The sequence below is a fragment of the Urocampus carinirostris genome, chromosome 7 (assembly GCF_059441175.1).
Source record: "Urocampus carinirostris isolate Australia breed hairy pipefish chromosome 7, RoL_Ucar_1.0, whole genome shotgun sequence".
NCBI lineage: Eukaryota > Metazoa > Chordata > Actinopteri > Syngnathiformes > Syngnathidae > Urocampus > Urocampus carinirostris.
Genome location: NC_142355.1, coordinates 26,749,682 through 26,775,781, shown reverse-complemented (window position 1 = coordinate 26,775,781; position 26,100 = coordinate 26,749,682). Strand labels below are relative to the sequence as shown.

The 26,100-nt window shown below is 40.0% G+C and overlaps 1 protein-coding gene and 2 pseudogenes across 1 annotated transcript in view; 2 read left to right on the top strand and 1 right to left on the bottom strand.

The window, feature by feature from the left end:
- Window positions 1–26,100, top strand: part of cntn1a (contactin 1a) — a 126,080-nt gene that overhangs the window by 14,618 nt on the left and 85,362 nt on the right. The gene's annotated exons all lie outside the window — the stretch shown is intronic.
- LOC148362818 (U2 spliceosomal RNA) lies at window positions 2,725–2,845 on the bottom strand (annotated as a pseudogene).
- Window positions 2,937–3,194, top strand: LOC148362817 (U2 spliceosomal RNA; annotated as a pseudogene).

Genomic DNA, 26,100 nt, shown 5'->3' with positions numbered 1-26,100 from the left:
GAGGAGCTATCTGTAAAATGTATTTAATATGGAAGATGAAGGGGTAGAGAAAATAAGCGTCTGCTTCTTACTACCCCTTTTCGAGTATGTTATGTTAACATTATTTTTATTTGTTAAGTCATTGTTTTTGTCCTGTTTTTATTTTATAATGTTTGAAATAAAGTTTTCCTTCATTCAAGATAGGGTGTTGCCCTGCGATTGGCTGGCAACCAGTTCAGGGTGTCCCCTGCCCACTGCCCGATGATTGCTGGGATGGGCTCCACCACCCCCACGACCCTTCTGAGGATAAGCGGTGCAGCTGATGAGATGAGAGGGATAAGAAGATTCTTTCTTTGGAGTATAAAAGGGCAATCAAATATTTCAGTCGGATCAATGTTTTGCTCAGTACTTTTTTTAATCTCCCGGTTGCTATTTCTTTCCTTTTCTCATCCTCATCATGCCTTTCGCCCGGTGAATTCAGTATTTCATGGCCTTTGTGGTACATCCTGTATCGTTCTTTCAATTTTCGTGTCAGACAGGACGAAAGGAAGACTGAGATCACTTGCGCTCGTTTCTTGGTTTTATTGAAAGGAAGGAAATGACAAGGTGGGATTCTTCGATCCGTTGGTTGGCGGATTGACGGAACTTGACAGGCGGGTGAAGGCTTGGCGTAATCGTAGTGTTGTTGGCCGGGGCTAGAGAAGAAGGGCGTCGTAGTATTCGAAAGAGTGATTAGGAGTCAGACGGGCAGGGCAGGTCGTAGGCAAATTCGAAAACTGGTCAGCAACGGAGATCAAGCAGAAAAACAGGAGGCAGGCAAAGAGTCGGAGGTACGGGCTTTCTGAGCAGATGGCAACAGATCGCATAGTACAATCAGACAAAGTGTTACCGGAAGCAGGGGATTTAAATGTACAGGGTGCGCCAATCAGCTGTCCTGGCTTTTGGCGCCAAATCCTGAACACAGGTGTTCCCGATCCGGGTGATTGTGACATTTTGAGCATATGTCCGACGATGTCTGACTTTTAAGTTAGTTTCCCAAAATTCTGCTTGATTCTTTTTGTTTTTGTTCAGTCGGGATCAGTTAGTGTTCCAACATATCCTGCGTTGTCTTATTTCGTGTTGTTTTTAGTTTCAACAAGTTGGTGTTGGAACATGATGTTGTTCTATCTAGGTGTGAGAATGTTTCATGCGCCCTCATCGTGTTTTGTTTAGTTGGAACCAGTTGATATCACACAATATCCTGGATTTTCTTCTTTTCATTGTTTTTTCATTCCGATCTAGTTTGTGATTCTACATTATGTAGAAACAGTTAGAGTAGCTTTGATTTGTTTAAATTCTAAAGATCTTAGCAAAATTTATTGTTCTCTTTCTTCACACCATTCGTTTTTATTTTTCTGTAAATTTAAACTTTGTCTTGTCTTGTTTTGTGTTTACATTTATGGGATCAGCTTCTTTGGTCATGTTGGACCGACTATTTACCCAAAATATAATATTTAAGGGGTGGGATTCGTTTTAAATAATGTGATTTATTTTGCTCAAGTAGACAAAATTACATGTGCGAGTAACCTTCTATATAGAATGTCGACAATTGCGTGCTTATTACAGACAAATCGAAAGTGATACAGTAAACGCAAGAATGCCTTTTTTTCAAGAACATCATAACACACTGAACTGAAGAACTAGTATACAGTACCCATAGAGTCAAATATGTACAGAAAGTTAAAATGGATAGAATGAGCCAAGCTTGGCACTCGTATCACGACTTCCACAAGACTCAAAACGATGAGAAACAATAAGCATGTTTAAAGGAACGGCAGTGGGCTCTTGAAGTTGTTTCTTAAATGTCGAAGTGTCCTCGGGCAAGACCTTGAATCCCTAATGCCCCCAATAAGCAGGTCAGAGCCTTGCATGGCTGCATGGCCGCTATTGGTGTGTGAGTGTGTGTGTGAATGGGTAAGTGTGAAGCACATTGTAAAGCGCTTTGGGAGGTCTTCATTGACTTTAAAAGCACTATATAAATGCAGTCCCTTTACCATTAAAGGCACATTATGTTTAAGAGCAGGGAAATTGATGTGGGGGCAAAGAATGAATACAATACATTAAAATCCTTTTTGTTTCTTCATATAAACATATTACATTTTGTAGAAAAAAATTGTTTGAGAAATGATAAAAATCATACGGGTGTACTGGTATGGATTAGGTTTGAAAGTGGAATAAATCTTGAAGGATTCCCAAAAGTATTATGTTGTATTGGCCACTACTAGTTTAAACTCCACATATTTGGTTTGTAGAATGAGTTAAGAAGCCAAATCCATCTGTTTTTTAATCCATCTCAGATTTTTTTTCCAATAAAAATGTGTGCAATGGACTACTGCTAATCTAAACACGGCAATTTGATCAATATTTAGTCTCGAGACCACAAGAAACAATATCCATTAGGTTTAAATCCATTTTTGGGTCCGGCCATTTGGAGATTATGGTATCACAAAAACTCAGGTTTCAGCAAACAACCAATCGCAATTCACCTAGTCTCTGAACCAGTATCGTGATTGGTTAACTCAACCTTCAAAGATGCGGATTGGGGGTTTGGGGTTTTTAAGGGTTATTGATCTATCTTCGTTATTCATTATCCATTATCCGTTATCGGTCAGTTCATAATACGCTACAAAGCCTAGGAGCCGGGACACTTACTCTCAGCCAAAAGGCCAAGCTAAGGTCCTAGCCCTAAAGCCTTGCTGCGATCATTGCGAATGCACCGTTCCCGGAGGTACTGCAATACCGGGCCGATGCGTGGAGCGGACAGAGCAAGCTCCTATTCCATCTCCAGATTGCAAAAATCAAAGATCATGGCAAAAGGCCAAGCTAAGGCCAAGCTAAGGACCTAGCATGAGGGATTTCCACATGTGCGGTCCCTTCTCAAGGTAAACCAAGACCCGATTAAGTTCGAAAAGGTAGACTTAGATTCTTTACTTAAATTCTACAAACACAGCATTAAGATCAAGTGTCTTGTGCGCATCACCTCCGGGAACGGTGCAGTCTAGTGGTGGTGACCTTGTGCCTTCATCTGGCAGGGCTTTGATGCTAGGTCCTTAGCTTGGCCTTCTATGAAGTCACTATCTTTGATTTTTGCATTTCGGAGATGGAATATGAGCTTGCTCTGTCCACTCCAAGCATCGGCCCGGTATTGCAGTACCTCCGGGAACGGTGCTTTCGCAATGATCGCAGCAAGGCTTTGGGCTAGGACCTTAGCTTGGCCTTTTGGCTGAGAGTAAGTGTCCCGGCTCCTAGGCTTTGTAGCGTATTATGAACTGACCGATAACGGATAATGGATAATGAATAACGAAGATAGATCAATAACCCTTAAAAACCCCCATTAATGAAAGTGATTTGATTAGACTTGGAAATGTTTAACGTCCAACCTATGCTGATGTAGTTTGTTGTAGTGTACTCTTGTCGTTAGTGTTTAAAGTAGATTATGTGTAGTTTGGATAGAGTATACAAAAGCAAACACTTAACAAAAGTCGGTGCCATTGTTGTTCTCGTTACTGGGTGTCTGGCGGGTAAAGTCGATTTTCTGCAAGATGGAAATCATCTCTCACACATTCATTGAACATTCTAATCAACAGATATTGGAGTCCTCATTATTTTACATGCATATCTGGTTTCTATTGAAGACCCTTCATTAGGTATGTCCGTATAATCGAACATAGTCTGTCAAAGGGGAAATGGCCGTGCTAATTTCAGAGAGCATAATCTAACATTATGGTAATATTTTAGTCCAGCTAAAGTGTTAGCAGGATTACACAAAGCTTACTTAATCGGGCTTGGAGGATGGGCTAAGGAAGAAGCCATTTAATTTAGATGCTCCGGCTTAATGTATGTGTTTTTGACCATTTTTTAGACTCACTGCATAGAGAACATTTTCTGTTTTTTCAGCTTTATGTGCTTTCAAATTAATTGCAAATACAGAGACAAAAATGGGTGTGATTTTGTTCAAGTTTTCTATTATCCGTGAACGCAAAATGTACTCATCTTTTTTCTACCTTAAAGGTACAGTGAGTGATTTAAATATGTACACCATCTGTGCACATATACATATTCAACGGTTGTGTCTTTGTAATGTATTCTCTGACACAAAGGACAAAATTTTGTTTATTTGAGAACACATTTAACACAAGCTTGCACCGAAGAAGGTCGGTACATCACTTGTTTGAACCTATTTTGGTTTTGACGAAGCAGACGTGGAACTAAAGAAAACGCCCCTTGCAGAATTTCCTTTCGCGTAGTCGCTAGGTCCAAAGGAAACACAAGTCATTAGTACCAGCACCTTAAAAATTATCAATTTTTCAAATGACGCTTGTTGCTTGTAGGAGTTTATGTGTCCTGAATAGTTAATCCATATTTTTTTGTATGTGACTTTATGTCTGTAAAATGTGGTAGGAATTAAAAATAAATAAGCTGTATGCTATATAGCTAACAAGAGCTATCTTTTGCAAATACTGTACCTTTCAACACCGATATTTAGAAATGTATTTTCTTCATTAATTTGTTTTTTTTTTTTTTTGCTTGCATTTTCTTAAGTGCCAGAATAAAGTTTTTTCATATTATATGTGGTCAGCCTAGCTCAGGAGGTAATACAGGTTAGTCATTTTGGTTAATCGTTTGCTGTAACCTGTTTTCTTTTCGTCTCACGATATTTTTATCTTTTTTGTATAAAATTACAGAAATAAGACTTAAAATTACCAACCATGGGAAGACATTTTTTACTATGTTTTCTTTATTTGTTTATTTTTATTTTTATTTTTTGTAAAATAAAAAAATAATAGTTAAAATCTACAAAATTATGTCCAAGGTTTTTACTTTTTTAAATGTATTTCATTATTTTATTACTGTTCAGCTCGGTGGCCTTAAGGGGTAGGGCGACCGCCCTAAGACTGGGTGGTTGCTGGTTCGAGGCTTGGCCTTACACCATTGGTACCTAGTGCCCCCCTGCTTGGCGCTCGGCATTAAGGGCTGGAATTGGGGGGTTTGGTCACCTAATGACTCCCAATGAGATGTTGCAACACATAAGTTGGGTTGAGCGAGGGGGCTGGGAATCCCCTCCTCTGTATCATTCTCTCAGAAAGAGTCAAGAATGTGAATGTGTTCTTGACTCTAGCCACCTCCCACTAGGGGGATATGGCTCTGGTGTGTATATATGTATGTATATATATATATATATATATATATATATATATATATATATATATATATATATATATATATATATATATATATATATATATATATATATGTTAGAGTAAAATAAACTGACTATACTTTTATAGCTAAAGTAAAGTTATTTCATTTGTTACTTTTACAGTTACGGTAATAATTTATCGCTAAATCTTTCAGTGTACCTTCTCATGAGCGGATATAAGTGTATAAAACAAAGAAAAATCTGCTGCCACCTACTAATACGGTTGGAAGTTACGGTTATGTCCGCTGATCACTAGAAGGAAGCAAAGATACTGATCAATCGCTTGCTTTTGCAAAGATAAAATTGGACGATATGCTGTGGCACAATAGACCAGGTCGTGCGGCACACCAGTTCAAAAACACCGTTCAGATTGTTTTCTGTAATCATGTCTGCGTTTGTTTTTTTTAATTTTCGCTTGTCAAACCCAGCTTTATAATAAGGTACAGAAAATTAACCGAGAACTTTTACAGTATGTCTAGTGTACCATGCGTGCTTGGCCACCACGAAGGCACTCGAAATGTGTCTGTTTTACAGTGGCCACTGTTTGCTCGATGGATTATTCATGAAGAAGTGGCGGGGAGCGCCCGAAAGGCCGTCCAGAGGTGAATTCTACCCAGACTCAAACCCGCCCACATACACAGAGTCATTTACACGCGCTTGCTTCAATACATTTGTGTTATCAGCAGCACACAGCTCCACACATGCGATCCACTTACTCACCAACACAAACGACAAGAATACAGTGTAACACATCCACGTACAAAAGTCTTCTGAAAGAGACACACTCATGAATGCACAATCAATGGTAAAGAAGGGGGTTGTGCTTCTGCTAATTCTCTTGTTACTGAGGACAACAACAACAACCGAGAGGGCGGTTGTTAGTGCCTGACCAGAGGCGGATCTTTTGGGAAAACTTAAAAATATATGTCTTATAAATAAATGAACATGTAACTAAATCATGTAGTACGTCAATACATGACATGGGTATTTTTCATGTTTTTTTGTGCATTTTCGTATTTTTGGGGGTACTTGTCGTATATTTTATCGTGTATTATGTTGTGTATTTTTGTTTTTTTTTGTCATGTATTTTGTCGGTCAAATTCCTTGGGTTTTTTGTCGAGTATATTCTCAGGTATTCTGTCGAGGATTCTCTCTGGTATTCCGTCAGGTATTCTGTCTGGTATTTTGTCGTGTGTTTTATCGTGTATTTTCTGGTCTATTTTGAGGGTATTTTGTCATGTATTTTTCCAGGTTTTTAGTCAGTTAATTTCCTTGGGTATTTTGTCAGGTATTTTTTGGGGTATTTTGTCAAGTATTTTTGTCAAATTTTTGGCTATTCTTTCTGGCATTTTGTCGTATGTTTTATCGTGTATTTTGTCAGGTATTTTGACGGGAATTTCGTCAGGTATTTTGTAGAGGATTCTGTCCGGTATTCTGTCTGGTATTTTGTCGTATGTTTTATCGTGTATTTTGTTGTGTCATTTTGGTTTATTTTGTCATGTATTTTGCCAGGTATTTTGTCGGTCAAATTCCTTGGGTTTTTTTGTAGGGTATTTTCTCAGGTATTCTGTCGAGGATTCTGTCTGGTATTCTGACTGGTATTTTGTCGTACATTTTATCGTGTATTTTGTTGAATATTTTTGAGATATTGGAGTCATGTATTTTTCCAGGTATTTTGTCGATTAAATTCTTTGGGTATTTTGTCAAAAATAACTGGGCCGACAACTTAAGGAATGGACTGGTGCCAACTTTGCCATGACCCAAGAACAGGCCAGGGACTGTCAACAGTGGAAAAGATTGTCAAGAGTTTCGTCCTCATTGGTGAACCATGAATTTTGTCATGTATTTCTTAATGTATTTTGTCGCATAGTTGATCATGTACTTTCTCAGGTATTTTAATGGGTATTTTGTCATTTAGTCATTTATATTGTCATTTATTTTGTTGCATATTATTTTGTGTATTTTGTCATGTACTCTGCCATTTATGGCTGTGTATTTTGTCACATCAAAATGTCAATCAAATGAGGAGGCAGCCCAGTTGCCTGAGCTTTTCACCCATTGGTCAATCAGTGATGAACAAAGCCATTGCATTTGACTGATGCACTCTTCGATCAACTAGTACGTAATCTATTCAGCCAGTTAAATAACATTTTGTTATGACATAATACTCGAGGAAAATATTGTGACAGAATACACCGCAAAATACACAACAAAATGGACGCCAATATGCACAATAATTGTATTTATGTCATATATTTAGGTATTTCGTGATTTAAAGTATGTATGTGTTTACTAATTTATATGGCATATAATTGTTAGTGGGGCAGCGCTGCAGCACAGTGGTTACAGCATGTGCAGCACAGTTCTGAGGTCATGGGATCAAACCTTCCTGTGTGGAGTTTGCATGTTATCCCCGTGCTTGCCTGGGTTTCCTCCAGGCACTCCAGTTTCCTCCCACATTCCAAAAACATGCATGTCGGGTTTATTGGCCGGTCCAAATCGTGCCTAGGTGGGAATGAGCGAGTGAGTTGTCTGTCTCAGTGTGCCCTGCGACTGGCTGGCGACCAGTTCAGGGTATCCCCTGCCCACAGCCCGAAGATAGATGGGATGGGCCCCAGCCCCCCCCGACCCTACTAAGCGGTGCAGATAATGGATGGATGAATGGATAATTGTAAGTACTTATTTATTTAAACACTTATTTCTGCATGTCAGGATAGGTCCCCTATAGTGGCAGACCTTTTTGGGAATCCAACTTTTAGCCCAAAATGTGAAGTGTTTCCCCTGTTAGATAACTTCTGGTTTATATTATCGATTTAATACTGTTGGTCCAACTCAATCTCAAGGTTTTGTTATTTAACGTATAATTTTTAATCAAAACCTTTTTGTTTCCGCTGACCACACGCCGGAAAGCCGCCGAGAGCATAAAGCGGTCTGCATAGCCACAGAGGAGGCTTTTATCTGCTGCACTTTCAATTCAAGGGGCCGCGTCTGAGCCTTTAAACAGCTTAGCGCCTCGACGTGGCGCTGCAGAAACGTCTGCAAGACAAATCTTCAACGGTAAAACCTCGCAAGCATGCAAGAGGCAGCTGCGTCGCTTGATGCTAATCACGTCTGCCTCGAGAATTGGGTATGACGTTGTGTACCTGGTTGCTAGAACAGTGGAGGGTGTATGTTAGATTAAAAACACACCTAAAAATGAATATCTGTATTAAAACCGGTTACAGTGAATCCTCGCTGTTTTTACGATCTTGCTACTTCTAATTTGCATCGTGCATTCTGATTTGCTCTGCACAACTTCAGACACGAGTTTATTGGAGGAAAAGGTAAATAACAAAAAGCGCTTCTTCGATGTCCATAAGGGAAGACATGGTTAAAACAAAACAGTCTGGAAAAAAAATCATGGCTGACAAAGTTAAGGAAGTCCTAAAATTATCAAAAAGAGCAGGGGTCGGAAACCTGTGGCTCATGAGCTATACATGGCTTTTTTCACGAGTACATCTAGCTTGTAGACATAACAAAAAACTTTGCAAAAACCCATTCTCAATGTCGTTTCATCTTTAACTTGAGCTGGGTCTATTGTTGTGCACCCAAAACCAAAACAACGCTGAATAATGTATGGTCCAGTATATAGAGGGCACCTTCTTAACAACAGTCAATGTGTCACCTACAGACCCTGTTTTGGCTGTACATCGGCTTTAGCTAATGGCACTTTAAATAGAAGCTCATTAGATAATCTATGTTTATTGTTGAGACACTTTAGAATGAAAACCCACAAAACACTTAAAAACACTAGCAAAAACACACAGAGCAAATTAAAAGTGTGGGACATAGTAGTGGGCGGAGCAATGCACAGAGCGCAACCACTTCCTATCTGTCTCTCGCCCAGTGTTGTAAGCGCCGGAGGTGAACACGTCCGTCTCTTTGTTTGCAGAATGTTGTGACATCCTTACAAAAAAAAAATTCTCACACCTTGAAACCATTATTTATGACAAAAAGGACGGTCAAAATGAGCCTTGACACAAGTTTTAAGTGGTACGCTATGTTTATAGGGACATGGGCTGTGGTAATATTTCAAAGATTAAGTTATCAAACGTCACACAGTGAAATGAATTGCACTGAAAAATAAGATTTTATTTAGAGAGCAGGTTCAGCATTTTTATTTATTTTTATTTTTTCATTTTGTTGTGAAATGTATGGTTTGGCTCTCTCCCCAAAACAATGAAATATTTTGCTAATATGGCTTTTCCAGTCAAAAAGGTGCCCGACCCCTGAAATAGAGGTATCAAGAGGTCAAGAAACACACATGAGCAGGAACATCCAAAATCAAGCAACAATCTGAGAGCTTCTGCTGTCAGCACAGTCCTTAAAAACCCCAGGTTAGAGCCAGGTGTGGGTAATGATGAACAGGTCTGTCTCCCCGTTGGCACCCTCTGGAGGACAGTGGCGTGCTATATCATTTTATTTGACTTAAGTGAAGTAGTATGTTGTTGTTCTTTTACTGGAACAATCAGCCACGTGTTGTATTCTTTCAAACAATTAAGATCGTAGATTGTAAGGAAAACATTAGGCCATAAGTCATAACTCGATTATAATTGCACATCCCTTCCCGTATGTGGATTTTAAAGTAAAATGATGAGTGTCGGTTTGCAAATCAAGTCTGGGCTTCTCTATATAATCTGGAGGGCTAAAGTGATTATAGCGGATGCCACTGATTGGCAGCCTTTGGTCGCCCATCAAGGCAGCTTTTGCTGGCTCCCGCCGTGAGAGCATCCTGTCTGGCCGTAGACGATCAGTGACGTTTGATGGCTCTGCATCATCCTTAGGAACTCATTCGCAGGGAACCGAGAGTGAATGGTCTTTTGATTTTAACCTAAAATGAATGTCATGACCGCATACACACTTGTGTTGAAACTGCTCTAGCTTCTTTTCAAAACATTGAGTTTAAATCATAAAAAAGAAGAACATAAAGTGGAAAGACACTGGATCTGTAAACATGAAAAATACATTAATTGAAATAAGTCTTGGAAGGTAGTGACCAGGGTTTGTTTTTATGATCATCTTGATCGTATGAAATTGTAAAATGCTTCAGTGATTCAAATAGGATAACCATATGGGATTTTTGATTTTCTATTTTAAATCCACAGTAAATAAAGTTGGGTGATTATCGATGCTACAATTTCAAGACAAGGGACCCGCAACGGTGCCTTCTAGTGGTCGTTTAAGATTAAAACAGGGTCACCAACTTTTTTGAAGCTGAGAGCTACTTTCTTGTTATTGATTACCCTGAAGAGCTACGCGATTCTAAAAAAACCACATCATTTTTTATATCATTACCAGATTTTAGTCATTAGAAGTGATGTTAAAATAAGCTCAGTCAACACTAAAACATCTTACCAGTTAAAATTAACATGCTCCTAAAAATCACAATGACCCATTACAGATTTTCAGAACCCGTCTAGGCGCTACCTGGTAGACCAGGGGTGGGCAAACTTTTTGAGTCGCCGGCTGCGTTGGCTTAATCATTTTTTTGAAAGGGCCAGGAGGAGAAAAAAAATGTTGATTACATTTTTTGTATATAGTGATACCGTCTCGAATACAAACCTCAGCAATACCTGAGTGTAGCTCCTATGCTGTTAGACAGAGGAAAGAAAAGCTACTGGACTTGTTCTAGGTGTTTTAGGAGTGGTCATATTTATTTTGTTAAATATGTTTAATTTCGGGCAGCATGGCGGGGAAGTGATTAGCGCGTGTGCGGCACAGTTCTGAGGTCATGAGATCAAACCTTCCTGTGTGGAGTTTGCATGTTCTCCCCGTGGGTTGCGTGGTTTTCCTTCGGGCACTTTGGCTTCCTCCCACATTCCAAAAACATGCATGTCAGGTCAATTGGCCGGTCCAAATTGTCCCTACGTGTGAATGAGCGAGTGAGTTGTCTGTGTCTGCGTGCCCTGCGACTGGCTGGCAAGCAGTTGAGGGTGTCCCCTAACCACAGCCCAAAGACAACTGGGATAGGCTCCAGCACCCACGCGACCCTACTGGGGATAAGCGGTGTAGATAATGGATGGATGGATGTTTTATTTCTTTTTCAGTTTGATAGCCCGTCATCTACTCTACTTTTTTTTGCTAAGCTATTTTTAGTAGCAACATTTACGTTTATCTGCACTGATAGGGTTTAAAATTAACAATCAATCTGTTTTGTGTCAGAATAAGTTACACAGTAATACACTTTGAATTTCAGCTCAAGCGCCATGTGCGGGCCATATTCAACTATATTTTCAGAATTTGCTGCGGGCCAATAAAAACTGATCGGCGGGCCAACTGCGGCCCGCGGGCCGTTGTTTGGACACCCCTGTGGTAAACCACGTTGATGACCCCTGGACTGCAAATTACATGAATAACTCAGAGTTTGAAGCCTCGCCCTGTCATATATATCCAAAAGCTACTATTTTTGTTTTAAAGTTTGCTTGATAGCTTAGGGGAATTAAGTTTCAGTTTGAAGTCAATTGAATACATAATTTACAATAAAAGGTAAACCCCTTTTATTCCATCTTTTTATATTGAACAACCTTCATAGGAGATGGTTTAGGATGCCAGCTGTTTTTTTTTTTACTATTACACCTTACTGTTCTTTGCTGTTTTGACTGTTTACATTATTGTCACTTTCAGTCAATCGTGTAGTTTCTCTTTTATTTCGAAACCCTCGAGGACAGATCCGAGAACCTAGAAGATTTATTAGAAAGAAAGGGCTCAGGGGAGGGCTTTTAGAACAAGTGCTTTTTTAATCTTAGGTTTGTTAGGTTTGTTCTCTTTTGAAGTTCAAAATCCTTTTTCGTCTTCTCTCCTTATTGTGAGTGTCTGGTTGGTTGGTTGAACCCCTTAACCACTAGGGCCGTAGGGGAACCATTTCCTGTGGTGTGTCTTTGGCAAGTCCAGCCAGGTGGTGCCCATCATTCACCAGGCCAACATATGTTTCCACCCGGTCCCGAACCGGGGACCTTTAACGTTAGCGAATGTTCTAACCACTGCATGACGGAAACCAAACTATAAACTTGTAAAGGCCGTTCATTCATTTTCAGCCCTCTGAATATCTAAACATGCCCCGAATTTGGACATTCATAAATTTGTAGCTCACTTCCTGGATGCATTGATGATACAACTGCAATGAACTTAGATGTACATCCTAGGTTTCAATTTTCCTAGCTCTTGGTCTCACTTCTCCAGTGGGGCGTTACATCGTCTTTTTTTTCGTGTTTGGGCACGTCGACATCACTAACCGCTTCAAATCTGTAGAATTCAATGTGTTTTGGGTATGTTCAGTCCTGAAATGCCATTCATTAAGGGGATATCACTTCTACTACTACTACTACTACTTATAATAATATTAATAAATCAATGAAAATCAATACGTCCTTGCAACTCTATTGAATTGTATTTTAACTCCATATTAAACTTGAGACAAGACAGGACAAATAAATTACCATTGATTCAATGCAATATTGAGGAAACCTTCATATCGTATGTATCATAACTAATATTTCTAAATATTTTTAAGACCAAACATTTGTTTTTAAAAGGGAGGATATATAATACAGATATCAGTATTGACTACTAAGATATGATCCGCTCGGACTCTAAACCCCACACCTCATTTTTATTGTAAATTATTCAGACTCAGGGAATGGGTATATAACACTTCAAAGAACATAAATTCATCAATAGAAAAATGCAACTAGTCCCCTCAAACAAAGGTTGGCGAGCTCGAGTGGATGGCTAGCTGTCAGTATTGGATTTTTGTTGAAAAAAAACGGGGTATCAAATATCTCTAAGTAATATCATTAACATTGAGACAGTCATAGCTGTGTCAATGTGGGCTTAGGTTGGAAAAGAAAAGAGAAAAAATGCTCAAATACTTGGGATGAGAGTACAAACACAGTCAATTTTCCAATCCACAAAACCAGAGGAAGCTTCCCAGCCTGAATAATCTCTTTTCTATTGAGGGATTTGGCACCTTTTACAAGGGCCCAAGGCACACGCACAGTTGTCTGTTTATCCAGATGCACCTTGCAACTCTTATCCCTTACTTGTCGTCTCGTTCAAAAATGGAGAATATGCAGGATTTATGAGGCTGTAAACTGCTAAATACTCTACTGCAAAACAGTATACGTATTTACATTCTGTGTCACAACTGACCTGGCTGGCCGCTGTGCTGTGACCCTGTTGGCTAATTAGGTGTCAGAATTGTTTTTCCCAAGCCACTCAACAAAATACATTACCGCCATATCCTAAGGTTCATATTGCCAGAGGGTAGAAGAAAGAATTCTTATTTTACTTTCCTAGTCTGTCTGCTTGGGAGTTTCTTAAAGGTAAAAAGAGTAATCGGATGATTGACAGTACTGTGAAGGTGCCATTTTCTTGTGTCTTCATGTTCTTTACATTCTTACCCACGAGCTATACGTTTTATGCTCACTGGGCGTGAACATTGCCCTATTTCAAGACACCCTGCATGGCACATCCGTTGCGACTGGCCCCCCAATGTTTTTTCTTTTTCAAACAAATCCAAGATTGTTTTGTCCAAATGCTGTGGGCCATCGGTGTTTGTCCTAAAAAGAGCAGTTTGGTCAGCCAGCCTCTTGAATGCCAATGGTGACCTAGATACTGTTTGGGTCAAAGGAGGATGTCTGGGCACATGCAAGATATCCAGTCTGGTGGACCTCACAGTGTTGAATGGCATGGTATGCTGCTAAAGATCAGACCAGAACCTAAGGGCCCAATCCCATACTTCCTCTTTCACCTACTCACTTTTTCTTGATTATCTTTCTCTTCCCGCTTACACTTCTTTGGGTAGGGCAAGGGAATGATTCCCCAAGGATTTAGGAATGTACTTTCCGTTTACCAAGCTGCGATTGCTGTTGGGCAGTGCATTTCAGTTATTTACTGTCTCCAGTGACAGTGACATTGGAAATTGTTTACATCAGACATAATTTAACTAAAATACATATGCCTCCAGACAACCATCATGCTTTACGCTTGTTTATTCTTCCTCATCTTCCCTGCAAATACTGCAATTTAACTTTAATTTGTATGAAAACAATCATTTTGTTCCTTCCCTCCCACATTTGCTTTCAGCTCGTTGGCGATGCCAAGGGGCCGTCATTACGGTGAAGCTAGGACGCTCCCGACTCAGTGTAAAGGGGCTTGTGACCCTCACTCCTTCAGCTCACTCTACACTTTGCGTGGGTTTGGGACTCGCTTATCCTCACCATGTACACTCTTTCCTAGGGTAAGAACTAGGATTGAGAAGAAAGGGAAGTAATGAGATTGAGTCCTAGTGTCTTAGGTCTTTGCTGTTCTGTTGTGAAGAAGATCAAGGAATATGGTCAGAGCAGAGGTGTACAGAGCATTGAGATATAGTCCTTTTGAAAAAGTTTGACCCCAGAAAAACTTGCACCAAGAATTAAGCACAGAAAAGATAAGGTCTCAGACATCCATCCATCCATCCATTATCTGCACCGTTTATCCTCAGTAGGGTCGCAGGGGTGCTGGAGCCCAGCCCAGCAATCTTCGGGCAGTGGGCAGGGGATAACCTGAACTGGTTGCGAGCCAGTTGCAGGGCACACGGGGACAGACGATTCGCACGCTAATTCACACCTAGGGACAATTTGGACCGGCCAATTAACCTGATATGCATGTTTTTGGAATGTGGGAGGAAACCGGAGTGCCCGGAGGAAACCCACGCAAGCACGGGGAGAACATGCAAACTTCGCACAGAAAGGTTGGTAGCTTGATTTGAACCCATGACCTCTCTAACCACCACGCCGCCGTGCTGCCCAGGTCTCAAACATTCCACTTGAAATGGAGCTTTCAAAATAGCGTTAAAATGTCGTAGACAAAGCAACATATTCATGCTAGGATTACGTTTTTTTTTTCTGCCAGAGCAAGAATCATTGCTGCACCAACAAAGAAGAGAAAAAGGTAAGGAAGTAATTGAGCATGTCCACAAAGTATCGTATAAACCATTAAGGTATACTGTACATGAACTAGTATCTAATTTATGAAAGGATTAACTCAACTGTTTTAATCAGCTTATTAGAAACCAGAATAAAATCATATCCATTATTTTGAGCGTGTTTACACAGCCTAACAAAAATCGAACATCTGCAATAAACCGAATACTGCCTCCCTGTTAACATAATGAATGATTCAGAACAATTGTAAGAAGAACGTTGTAAACCATGCTATTTTCCTTAAGGTCATTCTGCATGGATTCTTGAATGTTGTGGTTGAAGAGATGCACTGGGAGGGGCTGCACTCAATCCCGAAGGAGAAGGGAGGAAAGCCATGCAGAAAATATACGATGACTGCTAAACCTTATTATCTGTGCTTTAATGACTCAAGCGTAGGAATCAATACAAGAGCCTGCCTGGACAGGGCCAATGTGCACTTGCAGGAAGTGGATACCTGCAAAACATCCATTATGGATGACAAAAGGGAAACTGAAAATAAGAGCATCAAAGAAAAGAGGGTGAGAGGAGGTTTTATTGGAAACAGCAGACGGTCACAGCCAAAGGACAAACATGTCAGAGGTTTTATAGAAACCAGTAACTGAGGATGCCGGAGGAGATATTTACTCTAAATACAAAATCTTCAATTGGAGTAGCGTACACAATAGCTGAATAAGCAAGCAGTTATCATATGGGATTACTCAATCACTTAAAGCGGTATTTTAGAATTTAAATATATCTAAAATGGTGGTCCTAAAAAAATTGACAAAAACATACATATATGCATAAAAATAATACAGTATTTTCAGTTTGTTGTATAACAAGATTCATAAGGTAATTGATGGTAAAACAACAAAAATATAAATTAAAATTATTTATTCTTTGCACTTCATTTACGAGACAAAAGTCACATAAATATAAAGGAAACAATACAATGTGTGCGTTTTACATGAAAATACGTTAACTATATAATAATAGGAGGTGTGAAAATTCTCCCGACGTGGTTGCTGCGTGATGTATGAGGCGACTAAAGTGGAGGGCGCGAAGGGACTCCGGATCCTCTCCGCTCTATCTCTCCTCCCTAAGAGACAGCAAGGCAAAGTAAAGGGGGCGGGAGACCGAAAGGCCTTGCAAACGCTAGTTATAGGGTCACTAAATGTGAGAGGATGTGGAAGTAAAGCGACTGAGTGGGAGAAAGAGGAGATTGGAAGGATGATGACTAAAAGGACGGCTGATGCTTTAGCCTTGGGTGAAAGAAAGATGAAAGGAAATTACAGCTTAGAGGTATGTATGGTAGAAAGTCTGGAGTTACGGGTGGACATGCGAGAGAAGGAGTGGCAGTGCTTGTGAGTGAGAAAGCAGAGGATAATAACATATATATATATATATATATATATATATATATATATATATATATATATATATATATATATATATATATATATATATATATATATATATATATATATATATATATATATATATATATATATATATATATATATATATATATATATATATATATATATATATATATATATATATAGTAGAAAATGATATTGTCATTTGGCAGGAGAAGAACACAAACTCTGAGAAGATCCGGTCAATCGCCTCGACAAAGCATCAACCCAGTAGGGGATGGAAATCAGCACATAAAACACAAAAGTAATGACAGGTAATCTCCAAGATAACACTGCAAACATCACGAAATCAAAGAGAGTTAGAACCAAAGTTAAATATCTTGGAGCTGTCATATCAGAAGCGGGGTTAGAAACAGAAATTATGGCCAGAATAGGTCCAACCACAGCGTACTTGCCAGACTTAAAACCATCTGAATGGATGAGAACATAGCAGTGAAACCAAATATCAGACTCATGCAAGCGCTGGTTTCTTCCAACGTCCTCTACGCTTGTGAGACATGGACTCTCACAGGAAAACTGGAAGAGAAAATCCAGGCCATGGAGATGTGATGCTGCAGGAAGCCTCTAAGCCCATGTGACAAATAAAACAGTGCGCAACACCTACGAGGCCACAGCGGAGAAAGCTGTCCAGAGCTAAGTCCTTATCGTTGCCCTGACGACCTAGGTTATTAAGGGTGTAAGAGCTAAATATTATATAAACTCTTTGGTGGCAGTATTACTCAAATAAAACACCTATTTTGGTTTAAATCTACTTCGTGGTAGCTGCAGCTCTGCTAACGCCATCTTCCCTCGGCTCTGTCCCTGGCGGACTGCAACTCCCACTCCGTAGGCGTGGTTTATTATTTGTCACAGGAAATGGAACACACATACGAGCGCGACTTCACAATAAAAGGATATAAGATAAAGAAACTTATAAAAGATGAAATTAGACTGTTTGAAACGTGACTATATGTGTGTGTGTGTGAGAGAGATTGTTTTTATATTTAGGAATATAAAAACAGGTTCATTGAGTTCTAAGAAAAGCACATATCTCAAACAGTCAACTTTACAAAGGGATCCATCCATATTTTGCACCCCTTATCCTCACTAGGGTCGCGGGGGTGCTGGAGCCCATCCCAGTTATCTTCAGGCAGTGGGCAGGGGACACCCAGCACTGGTTGCCAGCCAATCGCAGAATTTCTTTATTAAGCCAATCAATTTTTGTATGGCAACTCAAAGTGTCTCAAATCTCATGATTTTATCTTGTAATCCCCTCACGAGTGTTTCTTTCTGACAGCATTGAAGTTACACAATTCTTTCCGAGGCTGTTTGGTTTGCAAAATAGTTGCGTCAAGCGAGGCCTGTGTCGCAGCTGTCACGGAAGACATCACGCCCGGGGTAGTGAAATCTCCGATTGTATAAACAGTTTCAGGGATAAAAAAGAAGTAGGAAAATATCCTTTGTTGGAGCTACATCGTGATTGAATTTTCATAGCAAACTACAGCATCATCCTCATAAACTCAACTTAGATCCTATTTTGCTGCCTTTCAGATTGATCTGTTTTCCTTCTTTTCTAGCCGATATTTATGTCACCTTAGAGGCAATATCCTCCATTACTGTGTTGTACACCCCCTGAGGCCCGGCCACAAGTAGGGCATGCTGCAAAAGGTCAAGGATGCCATCAGCCTGTGTATGTCAATATGTGGACGGGTGTAAAAACGAGCAAGATTGCGAGGCGGGTCCAGAGTGCCTGCAATAGATGCAAGCAGCGGGCCATGACGGCAGTTGCAAACCAGCAACAAGCGTTCTGTGCTCCAGTAGACTGATGGAATCCATGGTTCTGTTACTCGCTGTATATCAGATTATTCACACATATTATTTCAATAACCACAAGATTTGTTTCCATCGTTGACATTTTTTACTTCTCCCTTTCGCATCATTGCAAAAACTGAGCCTCACAGTGAATAAATACTGTACAAAAAACAGTATTTCATCCATTACTCACAAAGTTTGTATGAGGCACACTCGATTCTGAACTGTATGGAGAGAAAAGCATTGTGGGAGGTTTAGCCGGTATATAAATGTAAGCATTCTCATGTTGCTGTGATACAAAGCAATAGCGGAACAGAAATTTATGTAACGTCAACCAATAGCAGACATGCATTTTAGAGACTCACACAGTCATACACACAAACACCGCAAAGTTAGAATTATGTAGGTTTTTTGGAACGCAAATTAATGTTTTGATAACATTGTTGACCTTGTGAAAGGCTGAGCAAGAGAGTTGAAAATGATGCGTTTTGGTCACTCTCCATAGTGCTTTGTACCACTCATTTTTGGTTGCACTATACAGTACAGTGACATCTAGTAGTCATAATAATACAGTGTCCGTTTCTTTTGAACAATTTGGCACTTTAAATATCTAGAATTTAATTATGAAATAGTAGAGATGAATAAGTTGAATTTTGGCTACTTGAAGTTAGTAGTTATTGTTGAACAAATTGTCACTCTCAGGGGAAAAACACTTTATGTCATTTTTCTTATTTTTGTACTCCATTTCACTGCCACCACACCCTAGCGCATGTGAAATTCGGTATTTCATTGTGCCGCTGCTACAGCGTTCCTGTTGTTAATTGCGCTTGTGATTGAATACAGTATTCTGCATCACTTTGCTTTAATGTTCTGTTTTAGCTCGTAAGGGTTCAAGCATTGTTTATTTAGCTGTGATGGGTCATTGAGCCGAATATATAGCAGCTTGAATAACTTTGATGACCTTGGGATGAGGGATACCCAGTTTGTCATTTTATGTATGTATCTATTTATCTATCTACCCCGGTCATATCCCTCGAGAGGGGTGACTGACACCAAGACAAACACATACACAAAAACAAAGAAAATAAAAAAGGTAAAAAGTAGCAAAACACACAGACAATTTTTTTGGGACCATGGCCATCCCAAATGCCCAAACACCTGAACAAGTTAAGCACCTCGGCACCCAAGTTGGTCATGGTTTCGTCCCTCCAGATGAAACGGGACACGAGAAAGCGGCCATGACACTCGGGTCAGGGTGACACAACACACTCTTCTGTTCAACAGCAGGGCCCGACAGCTTTCACTGGTTTACCCCTGCCGCATCATACAGTTGCCCTGCCCATCCCTTAGAACACATCTAAACACCCCACTATACTTTTACAACACCTCTCTACTCATTCCTATCACCAACAAGAGCTTTAGCTTCCACTAGATTCAGACCTCTTTCCTGCAGTGCACTCATAACACCGTCCATCCACATCAATCATGGCCTTCTTCCTGGTCTTCTTCCATTTACTTCTGCTCTATAGACCCTTTTTAACATTCATTCCTCATCCACTCAGTTCCACTACTAAAAAAAAACGTTTTATGTATACCCAGTGTTCTCGTTTGCCCGCGTCCCTGCGTCCTAGACACATCATTTTTGCTGGGGACGCATAGTCTCAAATCAACGTGGGTCCCCGGGACACAACTTTTTTGACACAAAATTGTCATTATTACCCGATTACATTTTTTTAAACAAAGATTTACCGCATTTCAAACTTTTCATCAGGCAGATCCGGCAGATGTTGTTTTGGTCTCGCGGTTCGAGTTTTCGTCTACACACCGATCTCGATTTGTGTAGTGAAAAGTCTGTCTCTTTTTAGAGAACCGGCTTTTTCGGCTCAACTCATTCAGGAGAGCCGGCTCTCAAACGGCTGACTTGCTTTGATGCATTTTATTACGAATGATGATGTTGTATAAAGAAGTTAAGAAAAAAAGGAAGTATAAAAGGAGAAAATGAAAAAAAGACAGGTTTGTGGTTATCCCTTTAATCAGTATATTACCAACAATAATTTGATGCAGAAAATGAATTAATAATTTGATGATTAAAACGGAATGAATATATAGATTTTATTATATTATTTGTCACCGATTTACAATTTCAACCTCGATAACTCTAAATTTTGGGGACCGATAGATCTCTGTTGGGACCCATAGATTTTTGAGCATGCGAGTCCGGGACCCATCACTTTTCAGAGGTAAAATGAACACTGTATACCTTTCCAAAATCTTAATTCATTTTGAACCAGAACCTGACGAATACCTCCATAGCCATCATGTAACATGCTAGCATGTCAAGAAAGTATGTCAATTATTAAATATGAACACTGAATGTTATGGTTTGATTATGATCGTTTCCCTGCTTGAAGCTTGGTTTTGATGCTACCGGATTATCTTCTTCTAAAGGGGTTTTCTGTTATCCTGTGACATCTTTACGCAATACGTTTATTTATGTATAACGTGTAAGAGTACATCTATCTGACTCGATTCTAAATCATGACAATCGAAACGCTGCTTTTCTTTGCCCGAGATCGTTTGAGTGTCCGAGGCAGCCATGAATTATTGATCATTGAACTCGTAGTAATTTTCATTTCTCGCTACGGCGCCCAATATGGTTGATTCACGTCGAGTCTTTGCCCTATATGCTCAATGTAGCCTGCGGATAAGAAACACGGTATAACATCTTTATATGTGTGTTGCTCATTTGTGTTTATTTCGACAAAGTAGTTGTCACGTTGTTGTGAATTATAATAGGTTGAATATTGAGAATTGAGGCTTTCTTTATTTGTATGCTCAGAGGGATTCATGGCCTTGGCGGTTGTTGTGAATTATAATAGGTTGAATATTGAGAATTGAGGCTTTCTTTATTTGTATGCTCAGAGGGATTCGTGGCCTTGGCGAGGGTACAATGTTTGAGGATTAGTACGTCAAGGCAATTTGGGCAAATTAGCAAAGTGTAGGAATGATTAAGTGGTGTATTAAGAATTTCAGCAGACTGATTTGGGCAGGAAGCTGTTTATATATAAAAGTATATATATATATATATATGTATACATATTTATATATATATATATATATATATATATATATATATATATATATATATATATATATATATATATATATATATATATATATATATATATATATATATATATATATATATATATATATATATATATATATATATATATATATATATATATATATATATATATATATATATATATATATATATATACATCTCAGTCTTATGTGCTTGTTTAGGGTGGTGATGGCCCTGGGGAAGAAGTCACTGAGCCCATCTGTCCTTCTTATGAAGCAGGGGTCTTAAACTGCTGGTACGTGGGCTAATTGTAGCCTCCTGGAAGATAGTTTGAGGGCCCCACCTTAATGAAACTATAATGTAAGTGCAGCTCACATGAATTACGGCTTCATTTATTTGTGACTGATTGATTTTCAAATTAATTCTTAATTTCATTTTTATTTTTAGATGTTGTGTATAACATTTTAAAGATATTAAAGAACAGTAAAAGCTTTTTATCAGATTTTCTCTTGTGTTAAATTCCATTTGGCCCAACCTTATATGACCCTTGCCCTTTTGTACATTGAAATTTAGACCCCTTGTTTTGAGAGGTCAGTAGCATCTGCCGAAGGGCAGCAGGTCAAAGAGGTAGTGGCCAGAGTGAGAGGAGTTCTTTAACCCCAAAAACCCATGGGTCATATTTTTCGAGAGAAAAAGGGTTATTGGCTTCCCCAGGTTTAATAACGTTGTCGAATATGCTGTTGTAGCGAGAGACTAGGCAAAGATTAGCCGATGATTTTCTCGGCTGTGTTGATGACTGTTAGATTTTCCAGTCTGCTGTAATTAGAAACAATATTTGACAGGCACGGTCATTTAACAGGTAGCTTTTTCTTTTGCGTTGTTTTTTTTGAGTCATAAAGTAATTGGATTCTTGGCTGTTATCTCCTCAACTATTGATCAATTACAAGTGCAAGCTGTCTTTCATTCCTCCAAACCTGCTTAATACATCTCCTAATCACTTCACAGCAAAGCTTTGTTGGCAGGGTCCAGGTCAAAGTGATGGCTTTGTCGTTTTTGGCCGCTTGCTGGGATTCCAATCTTCTTCTCAACCTCAGTCAAAAGCCAGAGGGAAGCAATTTCCTTTTCAACTTACTTGGGTGGCCCCTCTGAAAAGCTCATCAGGTGGATTTACACACTGCGGTTCAGGTGACATTGGAAAAAATCATTTTTGGGTTACAATTTCAACATATTCATTATGAATAATGAGAGCTAAAACATTATACTGTATATAAATTAGAGGTAAGATTTATGGCCCGAGCCCGAACCCGAACCCGAACCCGAGGCAATTTCGGGCCGGGTCGGGCCCTGAAATGTCAGTCATACGGTCGGGTCGGGTCGGGTTCGGTCCTGCTTTTTTTTTTTTTTTTTTTTTTTTTTTTTTTTAATTAATTAATAATGTGTTAAATGTTCATTAAAAATATATACTTAAACTATGTATGGATACTAGACCAAGGAATACTTGTTATAAAATAAATAATTTGGATAAAACGGAGAAGGAGCTGTAATCGCTATTTTTCCGACTCCTATGGAAATTCCTCCCCCCCTCCGATTTTAAATGAAAAAAACAACAGTTTGTTTACACCGCGGGATCCAATGCAACCAGGGTTTCATTCACAATAAAAAAGACATTACATACGGATATTATAGTAAATCAAATAAATATTATTTGTGTACAATTAGTTGTGGTTGCGGAAATCATAGCGTACAGTGACGTTGGTGACTTTTCCATCCGCGTTAAAAAAACGCATTTTGTAAAATACGATCGCGCTTTATTGTTTAAATAAACGCGATCTCCCAATGATTATAATTAGCTCGCTTTATTTTGTTTTAAAGCGTATTATATAGAATACGATCGCTTTTGTCGGAAGCGTACATTGACGTTGGTGAGATTTTCATCCGCGTTAAAAAACGCAATCTGTAGAATACGATCGCGCTTTATTGTTTAAATAAACGCGTTATATAGACTAGGATCTCCCAATGATTATAATTAGCTAGCTTTATTGTTTTAATAAGCGTTTTATATAGAATACGATCAGGGGGGGGGGGGGATTTGCATAGCAGTCGGCACAACACGTCAACATCCCCTCTCAATGAAAGTGCTGCGCTAAAATCTTAAAGGCGTACTACTACTGCTGCTGTGGATTATGGCCCAATGATCAAGTCGTCAAAATGACGGACGCCTTTAAATGTTTTCGCTACCTCAAAAAAAAAAAACGTCAATGACAGATTGCAGTGCAGACACAGAAATATAAAAGATGTAAATGTTTATACAGTTTTATTTAACTTAGGCCTAGATGTTGTAACAAAAGGCAGAGTTTAATTTGTTATCATAAATCACCCCTCCTTATAAATAAAATATGTAATTTCGGGCCCCCTCGGGCCGGGCCAGCAAATCCAGTTAATTAGTCGGGCCGGGTCCGGGTCGGGTTTAATACCCCCCGGGCCTGCGTCGGGTTCGGGTGCTTTTTTTGGGCCCGATCTTACCTCTAATATAAATACATTAGATTAGCGTGCCCTACGTCGAGCCAAGAGAGCATTCATGCAGCTTACAATGGCCAAGTCAAGACAATCCGCTTGCCACCCGGGTCTTGACTATTCCAAACTGTGTTCTCTCTTGTTCAGTATCCAACAAGAATTAACCTACAACCACAACTCTACTAAAATGTTATTACTTAATTACTTAGTGCTTTCTGTTTGTTTTTTAAACCCTTTCTGGTTTCTCTCAAGAAACCAGAAAAGAAAAGGATGGTGGCCAGACAGACTTTAATTGAAAAAAGGATAATAAATACATAGTGTGGTGCCTCTGATTTTGCTTACTAGATTTCGACTTTCACAAATGAACAAGAATGCCTTCAAGAAGTCAAATTTTTTGATAGGATTCTTTATCAAAGTATTATTTCCTTCTTTAATAATATTTTGTGTCTATTATATAGATCTACATGTTTAGTACTACATTTCTGGTTAGATGTACATTTTATTGAGGAAAAAAAAAACACTTTTCAAACATGCCTGAACGAATTAATGAGTTCATCATTGTTTCTTATAGGAAAAATGAATTTAGACCTCGACCAAGTCAGACCTTGACTGATCAACCTGGAATGATTAGGTTCGAAATCTGAAGCACCACTTTGTATTCAGTTGTTTTCTTTTGTTATTATTTTCACAAGCTTATTAAGCAACCCTGATTTCCTCAATTTTGGGGATCTGTGATTGTCCGATCCCCTCCTAAGTAGAGCAATATTTTAGTTGGTCCAGTCATCGATTTTCCTCTTCTGCTGAGACGTCACACAAAAAATATAATTTGTATGAAAAACGACTTCACTTCCTCCAAAACAAGTACTTGATTGTGACATCGAAAAACCACAACATGGACGGGTTTGACTTTTAAAAGAATAAGAATCGGCGATCAGTCGTTATTATTCTAATTATTGAATGTTTATCCATCCATCCATCCATTGTCTTCCGCTTATCCGAGGTCGGGTCGCGGGGGCAGCAGCGTTAAAAGGGAAGCCCAGACGTCCCTATCCCCAGCCACTTCCTCCAGCTCATCCGACGGGACCCCGAGGCGTTCCCAAGCCAGCCGAGAGACATAGTCTCTCCAACGTGTCCTGGGCCGCCCCCGGGGCCTCCTGCTGGTGGGACATGCCCGGAACACCTCCCGAGGGAGGCGTCCAGGAGGCATCCTTATTAGATGCCCGAGCCACCTCAACTGGCTCCTCTCAACGCGGAGGAGCAGTGGCTCTACTCCGAGTCCCTCCCGGATGACTGAGCTTCTCACCCTATCTCTAAGGGAGAACCCAGCCACCCTGCGGAGGAAACTCATTTCGGCCGCTTGTATCCGGGATCGAGTTCTTTCGGTCATGACCCAAAGTTCATGACCATAGGTGAGGGTAGGAACGTAGATGGACTGGTAGATCGAGAGCTTTGCCTTTCGGCTCAGCTCCCTCTTCACCACGACAGACCGGTACAGGGTCCGAATGACGGCAGACGCTGCACCGACCCGTCTGTCGATCTCCCGTTCCATCCTACCCTCACTCGTGAACAAGACCCCAAGATACTTGAACTCCTCCACTTGGGGCAAGACCTCCTCCCCGACACGGAGGGAGCATACCACCCTTTTCCGACTGAGAACCATGGCCTCGGACTTGGAGGTGCTGATCCCCATCCCGGCCGCTTCACACTCGGTTGCGAATCGCTCCAGCGAGAGCTGAAGATCACGGGCTGAGGAAGCCAACAGCACCACGTCATCTGCAAAAAGCAGTGACGCAATGCTGAGGCCCCCAAACCGGACTCCATCCCCGCCAAGGCTGCGCCTAGAAATTCTGTCCATAAAAGTTATGAACAGAATCGGTGACAAAGGGCAGCCCTGGCGGAGCCCAACCCTCACCGGGAACGAATCCGACTTATTGCCGGCAATGCGGACCAGACTCTGGCACCGGGCATACAGGGACCGCACAGCCCGGATAAGACTGTGCGGTACCCCATACTCCCGAAGCACCCCCCACAGGGCCTCCCGAGGAACACGGTCGAATGCCTTCTCCAAGT